Below are 17,900 nucleotides of genomic sequence, written 5' to 3'. Positions count from 1 at the left end.
TTTGTAACCCTCTCCTAATATGTGTATCTTTTTCTAACAAACATTTCATAGGCAGCTATGGAGAGCCTCACCTTTTATTTCTTCATTAAACCCAGAGACTGCTGTGCAGCTTTTTTACTTCCCATGCTCAAGACTTAAAACTCAACAGCTGAAAACTAAACCTCCAGAAATCCTTATCCCTATGCAAGACTCCTAAGACACAATTCAAATCCTAAAGGACATCAGTTTATGTGACAACTTACAGAGTGATATGAAAAAAAAATACTGAAAAAAACCCCTTTGTATTGCTGTATAATGCAGATAGAAGCAGCCTGTTATCCCAGCATAAAGGCTGCCTGATCACACTACTTATATTCCTATAACATACAATTTCTCTATGGAAGCAAAGGCGATTCAAATAGGTGATAATCAGTATCAGCAGATTTACTGCTACTTGAGCTGATCGTTATTGCCGAATACCCCGACTTACAGACTAAGGCAGCACTGAGCACTATGATAGGATGGTCTTATTTAAAGATTAATGGATAAACTTTCCAAAGGCCTTATCATATTGCACGAAGAAAATGCTGCAGAGAGAGCACATCTCATGAAAATGTTTGCTAAATCATTGTCTTTTTAACGGTTCAACTCTTCTACACAGGAAAACACCATCCGACAGAGATGTTTTGTTCAATTTGTATCACAGCACAGCACAACTGTGGTCCTACAAGTGTCTTGTGGGAACTCCATCATCTCACAACGACCATTACTCCGACAGCAGAGTCACTGGTGCACTTTTAAAGGCAGCTATTGTTGTGCCAGGCAGGCATTGGCAAGGTGGCTGGGCTGATACATCTGCAGTGTTAGTGAGTCACGGTGGCACTGTGCAAAGCCCACACAGAGTTTATCACGAGCTATAAACACAGAATCAGAGAATCCTTTGGGTTGGAAAAGACCTTTAAGATCATTGACTGCTACCATTAACCCAGTGCTGCCAAGGCCACCGCTAAACCATGTCCCCAGGTGCCAGGTCTACACGTCTTTTAAATCCCTCCAAGGACAGTGACTCAACCACTGCCCTGGGCAGCCTGTTCCAATGCTTGGCCACCCTTCCCATGAAGAAATTTTTCCTAATATCCAATCTAAACCTCCCCGGCACAACTTGAGGTCATTTCATCACAACAGTTATTCACAGGGTATCTAATACTGCTTTTGTGTAATGAACTATTATTTTTCACTACACTGATGTGCCATCTGAACTACCAGATCACAAGTAACACAATAAACATTCAAAAATCTGCAACTCTCATGCAACCAACAATTTTAAAGCTTTCACTTCCATCATGTAATTCCAGGGAAAATCTTAAGGTATACAAAACCTATTTTTTTCCTTCATATTCTTATGGTTTATGTGGGTCTTATTTAATTCTATGAGCAGCTGAAGAGTCATTGATATCAGCATACTCTTTTATTAATTTGTATTATTTTATATATCTCCAAGAATGATCACAGAACAGGCTTGCACATCACTTATGGAAGAGGAAAGTTCAGCAGACATAGACAAAAAGGGAAACACTTCCATGCAAACAGATTTGGTTCTTAATTAAAATGATTTGATATGCCTTATGAACAGTGCAAGTTATATCACAGATGATGAAGTTACCTTAGGAAAAATGTACTTTAAATTAACTACTGGAGGCTAAAGACAACTGAGCTGTAATAATAAGTAAATGTATATAGATAGTGTATAAATAATTAATTCGCTTTTCCTGAAAGACCTGGAAACAAATGAGAACACGCAGTGTATCGCTGTACTGTGCTGATCTCTAACTGAAGTGGCTTCCAAGACCCATGACCCAGAAAGGTTAAAGTTTGTGTCTTTCCCAGAGGCTGCACCTCTATGATTAACATTACAGAGAAACCCACATCAGAAAGAACTATCACCAGAGAGGAACAAACAATAATTCATGGAGATAATAAAAAGTCTAAGGAGGAAAAAAACCGATCCTACCTTGGTTCAACAAGAGTATTTTGAATGTTTTTCCTTTCCAGGAACACAACTGTAACTTTTACTAAATACCAAGTATTTAGTAAAAGGAAGGGATGATTTTTTTGTTTCTTGAGGTTTTACAATCACAAGCGGAATTAAACATTCCCAGTCTACTCCTGGATATTTCCTGATGAGAGATTTCCAATTGTACTAAAATCTATGGATGTTCTGAGATGCAGACAGATGTCTGCGAGGCCACAGGCTGAGGTCATCAAACTCATCTCATTTGTGACCTAAGCTTAGTCTCTTGGCTCTCTTAAAAAAAAAAAAGGAGGGGAGGAGGGGAGGATGATGGAAAGGACACCAAAGAAACTATTTGCTAATTTATCTAAAAAATTTTTCTAGTTAATTTTTTAAGTTAATAGCAAACACACATTTTGGTAACATATGGCCAAGATGACGCACATTGAGAATATACATAATATATTTGGTCATCTATCATTAACTGCTCCTCACAGTAATTACTGTTTCTGGCATTATTAGCAGGCAACTGTCTGTTATCTCCTGCACATCTAACCAACCAAATTTTAAAGAACTCACATTTAAATCTCATTTCAAAGGCAGTTTTACAGCACTAAGTGAGCTAAACTGCTTCCATTTACATATATATATTACATAAATCTTCATTTATCAACGAAAAGTTCAATTTCTTGCTTCTTGAAACATTCAAAGAAAAAAGTACCACACTGATGCTGACATCATTTTGGCTCCTTAAGGGAAGATAAAATTGGGTCTCTCAAAGCTGCAGGCAAAATACTACAATGGATAACAAATATTCCTTGTGTATACATGATTGGAACGGCTGTCTCCATTGGGCACTGACTGTACATTGTGGAGCACAAAATGGATTCAGAGAAGATGTTATTGTTAGAATCAGTTCATATGGACACGCAGTATTCAAACAGTTTATTTTACAATCACTGCTACCTGCTTCCTGACCCCACAGATACCCTTTTGCTTAAAACAACCACTGAACTTCCAAAACACTACAAAAATCCACCATGTAAATAAATATAGCACAGAGGTTTCTATTAAAAAAAAAAAAAAAAAAAAGAACAGAGATACATTGCTAGCAAATTTTCTGAATCTTTTTCCCTTTGATGGCTGCAGGGCAGTCCAAATTTCTCCATATAATCCACTGTTAGCATCAACACTTTTTCTGTTCTGCCCTTAAAAAAATAGAAAAGGAGAAAAAAGGTTTTGCACAGGAGCATTAATAGTTCCACTTGCCCTGTGGCAAATGGGGAAAATATGTCAATGTGAATTACTGTACTGTCTCCATGGATCAAGATTTCTCTTAGTGCTTTCAAAATTCCACTAACAGAAACAATTGCTAAGAGCATTTGCTACTTAGCCTGCTATGCTGGAATCAAATAAGACCCTAGGATCAACTAATGCTAAAATATTATCTTCTCTATTGATTTTCTCTCCCTACATTAACTGAGGAAAGAAACAGCTGAATAATTTTAGCTGGAAAGAACACTGGATCGCTCTCACAAGGACATCCAAAGAACTTAAATAATCAGGATAATTGCAAAATAGAATTTTGAGCAGCTTACACTTCCAGAAATGTAGGAATATCACAGTATAATTTTACTTCATTCTGACCCAAACAAGTTGCACTATATATTCCACTCACTACACAGAGTTACAGTGGGGAATGGAATATCTCTTCTTTACAGAAACCAAGCACACACACACAGATGCATTGGAAAAAATAGTTCTAATTGTGTGCAGTTGTGCATGCACATTCAGATGCAAAGGAGTGAGCCAAATACTGTTAAAGACATTCCAAGTCCATTTTCTCTACTGGAAGGCTACTTTATGGGTGTTTTATTAAATTCTTTTTTTTTATATCTCTTGCCTAGTACAAGATTATGGTCTCAATTAATTAATAAAGTACAATTGTTGAAATTCTTGGGCCATTGGGCAGATCTGGTATGAAAATTTATTTCTAAGCTTGATCTGGCCAACAAGAATGAACAACTAATGAAATCCAGACACATGTACTTACACGCTGTTGATTATTTCTACCAAATAGCAATTTATTTTCACTAGAAAAGAATAATCTTAATTCTTGTACTACATTCATCACCAGGATTCATACACATCTAGCAAATTCATCTAAGGCAACCATGAAGATGCAACAAATTAAGAGTTTTGCAAGGTGTCTGAGTTAGCAATACTGACATTCTGGTTTAAAAAGTTAGTGCTACACAAAGCTAAAAATAAAAGATAAAAACAAACATGTATTAAAAGGATTATGATCAGTTAGCTTAGGACACATTTGTCAATGAAAAACCTCTCTCAGTAGAGATGTTTCTAATGGGTATTTGTCATCACCTTTACCAATGATGTGGACATAGATAGAAAATCTTTGCAAAAATGACTGTGAACATCATAAAAAGAATAATAACTGTCTGAAAAATAATAGCAAAAGTGCAATCACACAGTCATTTTGGATCACAAATAAATGAAAGTCACAGATAAATGAAGTAACAAAACATGCTTTAATAAATCCAAGCTTTGCCATTAAAAAAGACTACTGTCACACTGACAGGGTAGGGAATTAGAGCCTTAAAAGTGATGTGCAACTCTGTCAGCTTCAAGAATTACACCTCGACATGAGGAGGTAATGTTTTCCTTGAAAAAACTGCTAAATTCAAGTATGGAGGAAATCTTTGCCATTGTGGACAGGATTACCAACATTATAAACAGTGAACTGTTGCTGCCAGCTCTGGCATCCACATTGTGTATGGTCAAAAGTGTACAAAAAGAAAAACTCAATGCTGATGGAAAAAAAAGCCTTGAAGAACACAATGTATTCAGATTGCCAAAAAACCCGAGAGATAAATTGATTACACTTTGCAGGGAGAAATACCAGACACTAAACGACTGCCTAATCTTAAAGGAAGACATAATAACACTGAGCAGCTTAGAAGCTCATTCAAAAATCTGTACTTTCTAAGTTGGTTTCTTTTGCTTTTGTTAAAATGGATGTTATTGACTACACTACCAAAGGTTATGGTGGTGTCCTATCTCCTGTATACTTCAAATGCCCTTCTGAAAGATCAGTCTAACAAGAATTTGGGGCTGAACTGTATCAAAATGATACAAAGAGGTTCGAGGTAACCAGGAAATTCCTTTCTGATCCCACACTTTGGGGGGTTACAGCTCCAAAAACTTGAAGTTGATTAATTGTTGGTCACTACTCTGCTTCCTGTTGGGATGAACAGAACAGATGAGCTTTCTTTCTCTGAGCATCATCTACTGATATCAATCTCTCCCTGCTCATGACATCCATTAACAGGAAGCAATTACTACTGAGAAGCTGTGATGAAGAGGGATGTCTTACCATAAACCAGCTGAATTCCAGGAGAGAGCTCGTGATGATCCCACTGAGAGCACCGTGGACAAGAGGAGACAGATTCTCTTCAAGACCCACACAGCATGGGAAACACTGAACTTGGGGACTTTCAATACTAGATTAGTAACAAGTTCTTTTTACTGTCATTAAACAACTGAAATACTTTGGGGTTCATGCACTTCTCCACCCAGGTGCACCGAAATAGGGGTGTTTGTAGACTAGCAATGAATAAATGCACATTGTGCCAGGTGCTCGAAGCGCAGTCTGCAGTGAGATGGAGTTTCTGTGGCACCTTCATCACTCTAAAAAGGGAATGCTGCTGGGAGAAGTGTTCTCAGGAAGATAATGACAGTGAGTCCTTCTGAAGGACCAGCGCTGCTGCCACCTCGCTCGGGTTTAGCTCAGTTAGTGCTTCTTTAAGAACATCGTCTCTCGTGCACTGCAAGACTGTTCTTGTATCTGACAAGCAGAACTGGATGCTGCCCATCAATTTCTGGTATTTAAGCTGCTGACATCTTAACTGATGACACAGCTTAGACTCTTCCATTTGGTTTGCAAAAAAAGTCACATAAGACGGAGCCCAGAGGAATTCTGCTGGCAAGTGTTTTTGTAAGGGAACAGAGGCGACTCATAACCGGGAGAAATCAGAAGGATTTAGGCACAGCCAAGATTCGGGAAATGCACAATCAGTTCCTGATTCTGTCACCATCCTCCCATCATCCTTGTCATCCTAAACCACTTCCTTTCTATCCAGGTTCCTCATCTTTAAAATATGTACAGTATTTGCTTATTAAATGCTCATGCTTGCTGTCAGAGCAAATCCATAAAATATTCAGACATCCCACTACAACTGAAGAGTCATTCTCCATATGTCTAACAAGACCAAGGATAGGCATATATTCATCCATGGTGTAAATCTTTGTGTCAGCAGTGTGCCATCATTCTAGTTTCACAGTGGATGTATAAAAAATAGACTGTGCTACCCTATAAAGAAATATAACAGTTGACTATGTAACCTGAAGTCTGTGTTCCCCTGATCCGTCTCATGAACATAGGTCTCCCCTGTGGCCAGTTAACTGAAGTCAATACTGCTAAAAAAAATATAGTTTTGAAGGCCTGTAAAATTACATTTGTTTTAATACAACTGCTGTGTTTTGGGAGTATCACAGCAGCCCCACACTGAATCATATTTTAACATATTTTTTGTGTCTTCTACTGGAGCTAAACATTTTACTATTACACGAAGAGTTGAGCCGAGGAGAGAGGAGTAGTCTGTCCTAATGCAGATAATCCTGGCAGGTCTAGATTAGGAAAAAACTTACTTTCATTTTAAAACAAAAAGTCAACAGGAAGCTAAACTGTAAAAATAGCAATAAGAATCCTGTTGGGCAACCCTTGAAAGATCACCAAAACAGTAATAAATTAATCACGGGAGTATGGGAAGGAGAAATTGAGATGAATAAAAGTTATATTCATGTGTTGATGAAACATTTACACTACCAAAAAAGCTACTGTTAGAATCAGAAAAGACTGTTTACTCCACTGTGGTTTATACACTTTTTTTTTTTAATGCTGGATATAACCATGTTGTACAGAAGAACTAAACACAGCGGTGTAAGACAATACTGCTTCCTATGAGATGGCTATCTCAGCTCCGAGCTTTTAGCAATCTGTAACTGTACTCCAATCACAACTGTATTCATTAATAAAACATGTCAGTGCCACCATCTGCCTGCACGCTCCTCTCATCCTTAATTTTGGCTTTACCCAGCAAAGACGTGCGCGTGTTTAACTCACCGTCACCGTGCCACGGACGTCCCACCGCTCAGGTCCACACACACACAGATCCTCTGAATCCAACTTAAACCAAATTCTGCCAGAAAGGTGACTCCTCATCATTCCCCCCACAGGGCTACTATTAATTGCACAAAACAATTACCAGGAAAAAAAAAAATTAGATCTTTTTCTGGGTCCTGAGAAGCACAACACACACATCACTTCTGTAGTAATTATGGCACATGAAGTAAGTGTGAACTATGTACTGGTCTGCAGTTTCCACAATCAGTTTAGCTTGAAAACAGCATTTTTCTGTTTTTACTGGGAAAATTAAGAAGTCTTTTTTTTCTTTATGAACCAAGGCCTGATGTTCCTGAAATGAATGAATGTTTGCCATCCACGTATTTTTGTTTCTCAGAGCTCTTAAAATAATTATGAACGTGAAACAACAATCACTGTTATTCAGACCATAGTTTTCAGGTGTTTAAACTAAAAGACTAGAGGAATTCAATTAAACATTTAATGTAGAGGACAGTACAGTTGAGTGTGCCAAAACAAACTTCAGCTCACAGCTGTACTAAAAATTTGAAAGATTTTCAGTAAAATAAATCCATATTTTATTAAAATTCTTGCTACAGCTATTGGAATAACATATGCCATCATAAAATAAATGTTTAAATCGGTACTGCACACTGTTCTGGATAATGCCTGCCTTAAAATCAACTATCTCAGTACCTCATTCTTATTTTTAGCAAAATAGATAATAAGAACAGTCTTTTACCACACACAGTCTCTCAGCTAAATTCTCTCTCCTGTTACAAATTAGCTACAGGCAAGACGACAGGAAAAACAAATGCCAGCAATAAATAGGTATTTGGGGGATCAGAAAACGTAAGGGGATAATTTCTGTGATGGAATAATCTTTTCCAGGAAAAGTCCTCCAACTTTGTTCAAGGCCAGGTTGGGTGGGGCCCTGAGCAACCTGGTTTAGTGGAAGGTCTCCTTGCCCGCGGCAGGGGGGTTGGAACAAGATGATCTTTAAGGTCCTTTTCCACGTAAACCATTCTGTGATTCTATAAACTAAAGAAATTCATACAAGTTTTGAAGTCTGAAGGCACTGGTTGGTTACAGTCAAAAGCTGCAGTTCAACTCTGGTATCAAAGGGTGCCTTCATCTGTCACTGTTAAATGAGCAGGATGTTCTAACACGGCAGATCCCTCCTCCTCCACTTGCTGCCATCTCCAGAAGACAGAGCAGATGCCCCTAAACACGACCTCTGAGCCCCATCATCCGACCAGAGCTTTACTCCTCTGGCTGCCCACCAGTCACAACCATCCCACCACGCCCCCTCACCTTGAATAACACTGTGGGAGGAAGAGCCAAAAGCCTTGTTCAAACTGAAGGAAATGTTGTCCACTGCTCTCCCCTCATCCCCAAATCAGCCAGGTTTTCATGGAAGTTAATCTGCCCAGACAGGCAGGATCCACCTGTGATAAATTCACGCTGACTGTTCCCAGTCACCCCCTTCTGCATCATGTCCCTAGAAACACATTCCTAGTCCTCCTACTACCGTTGTAGTCGTAGAAACCTTTTTTTTTTTTTTTTTTGCCCTTGACGTTCAAGTCCCAACATGAGCTTTGATTTTCCTAACACCACCCCTGCATGCCAGGGCAGTATTTGTAAATTCCTCCTTTGTAGCCTCTCCCTCCTTCCACACATATGATGCCCTTAGATTTCCAAGTTTACTGGAGTTGTGTAACAACTCCACAGATCCAATTCACACTCAGCTTTCCTGAGCAATTTAATCTAATGATTTGCTTCCACGTTTCATTCAAGAAGAAGGGGGTTTTTTTCTTTTTAAACAAAGCCAAACTTAAGGAGCATTGACATCTATAATGGGACTTAGAAGGCAGCATGTGAGTAGCATTTAAAGGCCTACTGGGAGCAAAATTACAGCTCTGAAGAAGAATGTGGCTTCTAAAATTTAATTTAACTGTTTCTTAGGCCTCTTAAATCCTTATCTGTGCTAATCACTGCAAACAACGAGGTGACTATTCAGAAAAAAATATCCTTTTTAGGTGCAATTTGGGTAATTAAAAAACACAGCCACCCAGCTTAGGCAGTATTTCCTAGAGTCATCTCTTCCAGCAGCCACAGAAATATCATACTATGGTACATTTTTGTAAATGTGATTATAGAGTCATTTATATATGTGACATTTTAGTAGTAATTGTACAAGCACAGCTAAATAATTGTACTTGAAAATTTGATGACGGAAACAAGTTTTTCTTTCTTGCATTCATCACCACTGAGAATGCAGTGGGTCTTTTAATAAATAATAACCTAATTTCTGGATGTTCTAAGGACAAACCTTGTGATTTAAATATAACTCAGTCTACTAAATGCTCCTATGAAAGAAAGATAATATAAACCTCCATCACATATAACTGATAGCAAACTGATTTTTTTTTTTTAGTAAGAAGTTTGCTTGGGTAAAATAAAGTTCTAATTTTTTCCCCCTACATTTTGCTTTATTTAACTAATTGCCCTAGAGATGAAAAATGTGGCCAGGTTATCAAATATTCATCCACAAATAATGCATAAAATATTATTAGACTGATGATAGTTGATAAAATTATGGCCTTTTTCATTCCTAAACACTGATTTTAGATAATTTTTTAGAAGTGCATTTCACATAAGTGATTTTTATGTTCAACACCTCAAATCACATGGACCAAAACACAGGAGTGCAGCCCAAAAGAGGTAAAGTTTCAGATACAAATCATTGAATTGAGTAGGGAAATGCAGCAGGGCACTGTGCCAAGGTGGGATTTGTACCTGAAATCACTACACCTGTAACTTTATTTAGATTTCTCTTCAGAGGAAAATACTTGAAGGAGGACTTCCCCCCCTCCCCATGCCTTCTAGCTAGGGCTGGGCAGGGTGTTAGTGGCTGCTTTGCAAGAGAAGTCAGTGAGCTCAGCCATTCTCCCTTGGGTAACCTCAGCTGGTCTGTCCTTACCCTCAAACTCCTCCCCGCTGTTTCCCATGTTGAAATACTCATGATTTGCTCCTCTTAACTTCCAGTGGTTAAAATGACCTAACTGCAAATTTTGACATCTCCATGTGATGGTACAAGAGGAAAAAAAAAAATCATCCAGTGGAAAGTAACATTTCTCCATCCTATTTCTGATGCAAGAGACCTGTTAAATCCTGATGTTAACGAGTTGACTTCATTTGTACTGATCTGTAGTATCAGATGAGAGACAAATCTTAAAATCCTCCTAACAGTTTCTCAAAACACCATAGGCAGATTTCTGCTCTCTACTTATTCTGCAATTTGATCCTTTTTTTTTTTTAAGTGTGGATTTATATAACAAATTCATGAGCTAGAATCACAGACATCACAGTCACTCTGGAAGACCCACACAGATTTCCCTCAATATAATAAGAAAGTACAACAGTCCTCTCACAAAAACACCCTTCAAGTTTTGAAGCGTGTCCTAAGGATAACGATATCTGGACTTTGATCAGAAAAAGAGCAAATTCCAGAGTTCAGGAACATGTGCTCCTGCTGATTCTTTTTTCCTCTGTCCTTTGGCGGCTGCAGGTATCCCTGGGCATTGCTGACACCCATCTGTTGGCAAACCACTGCTTCTACACTTCAAACTGGACATCAGCCAGAGAGAACTCAACTTCAAACTTTTCTATCCTCCCACCTCTTGCTTTTTTAATGTAGCCTTAACTTTGTGACGTTGCTCTTGAGAAAATGAGCAGGAAAGGCTTTAAGCGTAGAAAAACACTCCCTAGATCTTGCATGGACAGCTAATGGCACTTCATGACCCTAAACCCATTACTGGGTGCATCTCATCCCACCATTTAGTTCCAAGACGGATGCAGGGTCACGCAGGGCACCACCCGGACCAGCAGGATGTCTCCATCGCCCAGTTGAGAATAACCAATTTACAGAGGGATGTTTGTAAGTTTTCCCATAGAAACCACACAGTCAGGAAAGCCCACATCTACTGTACCCCGAGCACCTCTGGCACCAACAAGTCCCAGACAAGGAGTAGCTGAAGATCCTTGAAGACCTGCTGCGTTTTGGGTTTGCACAACAGTATTTAAGCCCACGTAACTGTAAGTTCATTCATCTCCTGGGAAACAACAACATACATTTCTACTCTCATATTTACAGTGTGTACTTGTCAACAGGATTTTCATCATTTCTGCCTTCAATTTAACAGCACAAATATTTTGACACCAAAGGTTGCAAAGAAGATGAACAGATTTCACGTCAACACAGACCAGTATGAAAACAATATACCCTCAGGTCACTGGATTTACTTGAGTTTTCTGCCTGGTGTTGAACAAGGAGATTCCTTCCTGTGAATGGCCATTTCATGTTCAAACTAAAGGGAAGGGCAATGCAGCTGTGTCATTTGAGGAAAAAAATCTCCAGGAAGTAAATATTTACTCTCTGCTGAATAATTGTCTGGTTTGGAGCTTAAAATGATTTAAAGAGGGAGTGATCTGCTTAAAAGGTATCACCAGGCATATAACAATAATTTATAGTGGCTTTGTACAGGCACAGAGTACAGCACTCCCCAAAACCAGAACAAAACCCCATTGTGTTGAATGTTGAGGCAAGGGGGAAAGGAGAGTACTCCTGGAAGTGTTCAAGGCCAGGCTGGATGGGGCTTTGAGCAACCTGGTCTAGTGCAAAGTGTCCCTGCCCATGGCAGGGAGGGTTGCAATGAGATGATCTTTAATGTCCCTTCCAACCCAAACTGTTTTGTGATTCATTCTATAATTCTTAAAGCTTTGTAATTTAAGTATAAAGCAAAACGAGAAGTGTTCCTCATGTATTGGACATAAATAAATGTAAAACAGTAATGGCCAAACGGTACCTCTCAAATCCGTGTGGAAGGAAGCAGCTTTTCTGACTGAAAATGAAATATTGGACCAGATGAGACACTAAAAGCCACATCCAGTATCTAACTGCATATAGCAGATGAAGTGAAACGTGCTACAAACAGTATGTATGCACATATATGTGTCTATGACATGTCAAAAAACAAACTCAGTGTTTGGGTACCAAGACACAAATGCAATGGATGCAGCCAGCATCCAGTTAAACATCTCAAGGATGTTTAAATAGGTGCTGGTGAGTCTCGTATGAGGCAGAAGCATTAGGTTTTAATTGCCAGCCTTTATAACTGTGTAACAAAATACTTCTAACAACTGAAAGCACAAATGTGATGATTAAAATATAGTCAATCTTACTAAGTTGTCCTCTAGTCAAATGCAGGGAAGTAATTCTTTTCCTAAATTATTTACTAAAGACACTTGTGAGAGGCAATGTGCCCGTGGAATCACCACCTCAATCTTTGTTTCCTTTCTTATCTTAGCCGAGGGAAAATCAAGATGCTAAACTGACAATGCCTATAAGAAAATGGTGTTTAAAAACAAATATTACATTTCTCCCTTCTGGAATCTTCCTGGTATTAGCACTGCATCATTTGGAAAACTGTAATTCATCACATCTTTCAATGCATTTCTTCTGGAGATACACGGATTCAGTGCAGCACTGCTTATGCTGATGGAACACAAAATGCAGGTGGCAAACAAAAATGCAATGCATCTGTCAAACACCACAATGAAACATTTAAATACATATCTAAAATATTCAAATCCTGACTCTCTTCAATTTTTCCTGGACTGGGAAATACATGAGGTGCTAGAGCATAGTTTTTATGTGCAACATCCAAATGTGGTAACAAGCTGAGTAATATCGAGAAACATTCAGATGTAGAGTGGGGTGGGGGGAAGTTTTGACCTACATACATAGAACTAACACATTTTTCTTAGAAAGAAATAAGAATCACAGAGAATTCCTCATTACCCATCCTACCCAAAGGTACCAAATTTCTCTGCTTTACCAAATTGTGTTTTGAATGCTACTCCTGCTATTTGAGTTTTCACTTCTTCTAATGGCTTACATGGTCCATCAGTCCAGCAATACAAATCTTCAAGAAATAAGAAGTATTTCAAGAAAAGTAGCCCTGGCAGCACCAGAAAAGAAATTTAGTCTATTAAGTAAGAAAAAAAAAAATGTAACGGTCAAAAAAAAAATTTAAAAATTAGAAACAGATGGGATAAATAGCATCAACACAATGTAACATCTGTATTTTCAAGTAGTAATGACAAATTAAAATTAAATGTTGAATATGCATTTTATCAAGTTATTTAAAAATGGTACTTTGCATGTTATACAGAAAACAAAAATCAGTCACTGAAGTTTGTACATTATCCAAACTTTTGACTACTTTGACACGAAGTAGCTACATGAAAAGAAACTAATTCAATCATAAAAAGGTAATCGATGGTTTCCTTGCCAGAGGCAAAAGTTCTAAAGGTGCAAAGTGGTTTTTGTCATGAATTTTCCTTTCCTGAACCTGCAAGAGCAAGGTACAAATAGCAGAACTTGTCACACCCCCCTGGCTGCCTGCACTGTGCTCCCTTATGGGCTGCCCTGACAGGACCAACAAATGGATCAAATGGACCTGACCTGGGTTATGTTTTACGAGAAGACAAGAATCAAATACTTGGCACCGAAATGTGAAAATGAATCTGGAGTTTGAGGTTGACTGTAAAGAGTGCAATGTAAGATCCATAAAACTCTGCCATCCAGGATTTGCTACTGTTGAAGGATTCTGCCACCCCAATACACAATTATCAAAACAGCAAAAACCACAAACCCCAGAATCACCGATCCTAAGATGCTGAGGGAAGAAAGAGGAAGAGAAGGGGATGAAAACAGTGGGAATGGTGCCATGAAAATTCAGGGGGAAAGGATCAGCAACGAAGGCAACTCTTTGATTACCAGTGAAAAAGTGTTCAAGGCCAGGTTGGATGGGGCTTTGAGCAACTTGGTCTAGTGGAAGGTGTCCCTGCCTATGGCATAGGGGGTGGACTTGATCATCTCTGTAGGTCCCTTCCAACCCAAACCATTCTGTGATTGTAAGAACAGCCCCAAAAATGGCTTCTGACCCACTATAAATGAAAGATGACTCTGCCCAAGGCTGAGACACCATAATGAAGGATGACCTATAAAATAATCAGACCATCACCTTTATAAACCCATTCTGGGTGCTTCCTGCCCACAGCACAGTATGTCCCCAGCACTGCTGGAAACACCAGCCTCCCTCCAAAAGCCCTTTCTTTCTCTTGCCCTCAGTGCCTGGTTTCCACACTGCCAACAGTCAGCATGGCCCTGGAAACAATCTTTAAAATAAAAACTTGGCAAGACAACAATATTTTTAACTGTTATTTAAATGCAAGTGTATTTCTTCATGTGCTTCATCGGCCGTTTGACACTACAAGAGTTATTATATTTTTGCACTCTAACACAAGCAAATTTGGGGAGGACTGAAGGTTGTCTCTGTAGACACACTTTTTAAATTCTTTTTTTCCTATTATGACAGAGCAGCTGGAATTCTGCTTCTTTCTTTTGGAGAAAAAAAAAGAAGCTAAAGAAAACAGACTGAAAATTGGCACTTTGTGTCTGATGCAAATTAAGTGGAATAAACAAAATGCATTTTATTTTTTTATCGAGTCAGCAAATGCAAGAAACCAGATGACCTCTGGAACAAACCCCAATATGTACTTACAAATAACAAGTTTTCACCTGATTTTGTTTTACTTATTTAATCCCTTCTATCTCTTCACCATATGTCTGCAGAAAGGTTTTCTTCTGACCAACTGAGTAGTGAACATAATGCAGTGGACAGGCTGGCTTATTTGAGGTGGGTGATGACGAACAACTTGGACATCCTGACAAATGAGATAAATGTCCTGGCAGTCATAGCTTATTTGATTATAGGGAAAATTACAGTAAAAAGTAAAATACTGCTGCAATTTGCATTTCTCCTCTTTTTATTTTAGGTTTTCTGGTAAGAACAACTTCCTTTAAAAGCAGATGCTATTTTCTTTTATTTAATATGAAAAATGTGTATGTTGAAGCTGCTATAAGTGTTCACAAATACATTTACTGTATTTGAAAATACATTTAGTTATCAGTGTTATTCTTGAGTCCTGGTGTTGGTCCATAATGTTTAGAATGATAGAATATTAGTAGGTGGTTAGTCCTAAACTAGTTTTATATGTGGGTAGAGCCCTTCCCAAATCTTTGTTTGCGAAGCCTACCCATGATGATGAGTCCTAAACTAGTTTTATATAATTTACACACATTTTTATACTAGTTTTACATGATCTTTTTACAGCAACAGTTTCAAGTACAAGTGTAAATCAAGTTTTGCCCTCTGTAAATACTGTCTTTAAAACAATTAGGAGGAATTTTGTATATACAATAATTAAATCTGTTTTAGAAGTTGCATTACAGAGTTCTACTTTCAAGCCAGTATTAAGGTACAATTAAAACCTTTGCTTATCACTGAGACTGTAAAATGCCAAACCCTATTAAAACAAACTTTCCTTTTTGTTAAATATTTTGAAGAGTACTAGAGTGAGTACTATATTTAGTAATAGTAAAACTCAGCAGCTTCTAGAATTTCTTGCAGCGAATGCATGCAAGACTCAACCACTACAAAACTAAATGTAAACTACAGTTTGCAGTTGAAGGGACAGCAAAGGTGAATAAACTCCAAATTAAAATACTTTTTTTTTTCCATTTCTTAAATACATTACATCTCACATGCACACAATAATGGTGTGATTCCATTTCTGAGCCCAAGGGGTATATTTGTACAAACTTTATATCTAAAAGACCTGAAGCTTCTGCATGCAGCAGAAGGCACTGACACTGCAATAGAACCAAAATTAACTTGGAAACCTGCATCTATTGCTGGAAAATCAACCAGCTGAGAAACAGGGTATCTTAAAAATTTTCCAAACAACCTATTATTATCCCTATTCTAGTAACATCTAAATGTGCCAGATGAAATCATAGCCCCATGGCGTGAGCTCAAAATGAGCAAATGTCTCCCATTAGAGATGAAGGAGATAAGACAAAGGGAAAAAAAGGCACAGACAGTTGAAGTGACTTGGTTGATGTCAACAAATGCATCACTGGCCAAACTAGTAATATAAAACCAGTGAGCTTTCTACACCAGAACAGTTTGGAATTTGACCCTTCAGATTGGTATTTACAAAATGACATATCTAGGCATCATATTTACTTGTGCACAGAATTCCCCCTCCTTCCCTGCCCCAGAGCCCAGGAGGACACTTGTGCAAAAACCAAGAAGCAGAACACTTGATTTGTGTTTTTGGAAACCAAGGATAAGATTGGTTTTTATGTTTTTCTTCATTCCTTTCACCGCTCAACTAAAAATAAAAAGTACTTTTGTAAAAACAAAGAACAATGACATTTGCTTGGCTTTTCTTATCCTTAACCCTTTAATCACCATGGCACCGCTCACACACCAATCAACATCGGCAATTATACTGACAACCACACCAGCCCAAGAGAAAAGGTCAAGAACAAAAAATTTTAAAAGTTCTTCTGGTCCAGATAACTTTAGTTTTCTCATTTGCTGGGCAGGCCGTCAGTACTAGGCTGGTCTCTTATGAAACAGAGCAATCCCTTTGAGATCAGTCATAACACAGAGCCCAGAGCCCCAGAGATGCTCCAGTGGAGCAGACTTGGACCTCTGCATTTCACTGCAAAGGGCTCCAGAGAGAAAACAACACTGGTTATGGCCCTGCTGTTCCTAAAATCAGCTTGAGGAGGGGAGGATGGAAGAGCACTGGCACAAGAAGCCAGCTGAACTGGCTTCCGAGGGATCTCGGTACCAGCGCCCATCAGAAACAGGACTGCAGAGCTGAAAACCATCCCAAAAATTCAGCCACCTCCTTCCAGCTTGCTAAAATGGAAGGACTGCACACTATGGACCTCTCTCAGTTGGCATCATGAAATTGTCCATATTTGGAGAGGGGGAAAGTGCAAAATTGTTAAAATAGAATTTGCATCAACAAAAAAGAGAAACAGGAGGAAAAAATGGCCTCTATTTTATTAAATACAAATGTATCTGCAGCCCAACCAAAGCAAATAAAAAAGGATGATGGAATCAAGATGCACATTAAAGATTTAGGAAGCATCTTTAATGCACAAAATTCCATGAAAATTGGACTCGAAGCATGTCAGGGCCGACATAGCAGTGGAACAAGGAGGAAAAGTGGAGCTGCATGTCAGAAACCCAAACCTCCTGTTTGCCTTCTGTAATTTATGGAAGCCCACTCCAGCTGATGGGAAATGGTAACGTCTCTGAAGAGCAGCATTAGGAAGGCCTGAGTAAATCAGTCTTTCCTATAACTGATGAAAAAAACCAGAATACGTTACATGTCGAGCTCTAAATGAAGAAAATCTACTGATTTTGAGTGTGATTACAATATTACTATATACTGTCACTTTTTTCACTGCCTTCAATTAATTTGTTAGCTCTGTCACATCCAGATAAATGCTGGCACTCTTTACTCTTCAAGTCTATAAGCTGTTTTTCATTTTTGATATATTACAAAGTCTATATAATATCTGTGTGAGAAAGACTATGATTTAAGAGTAGTGTAATACTTTAAGCATGTATTAATATATAATAACTTTGTCTATTTAATCCAAGACATTTTTTAAAATTAAAAATACATCAAATAAAAATCCATGGGACTCTTGTCCAAAATTACTCTAACCACACCATAAATCCATCACAAAAC

At 38.3% G+C, this 17,900-nt stretch overlaps 1 protein-coding gene across 1 annotated transcript in view; it reads right to left on the bottom strand.

Moving 5' to 3' along the window:
- The window catches only part of CTBP1 (C-terminal binding protein 1), a 150,682-nt gene that overhangs the window by 74,098 nt on the left and 58,684 nt on the right, over window positions 1-17,900 (bottom strand). The gene's annotated exons all lie outside the window — the stretch shown is intronic.

This window comes from Pseudopipra pipra, chromosome 4 (assembly GCF_036250125.1).
Source record: "Pseudopipra pipra isolate bDixPip1 chromosome 4, bDixPip1.hap1, whole genome shotgun sequence".
Classification (NCBI taxonomy): domain Eukaryota; kingdom Metazoa; phylum Chordata; class Aves; order Passeriformes; family Pipridae; genus Pseudopipra; species Pseudopipra pipra.
Note: the sequence above shows the minus strand (reverse complement) of the source record. Positions and strands in the feature narration are given on the sequence as shown.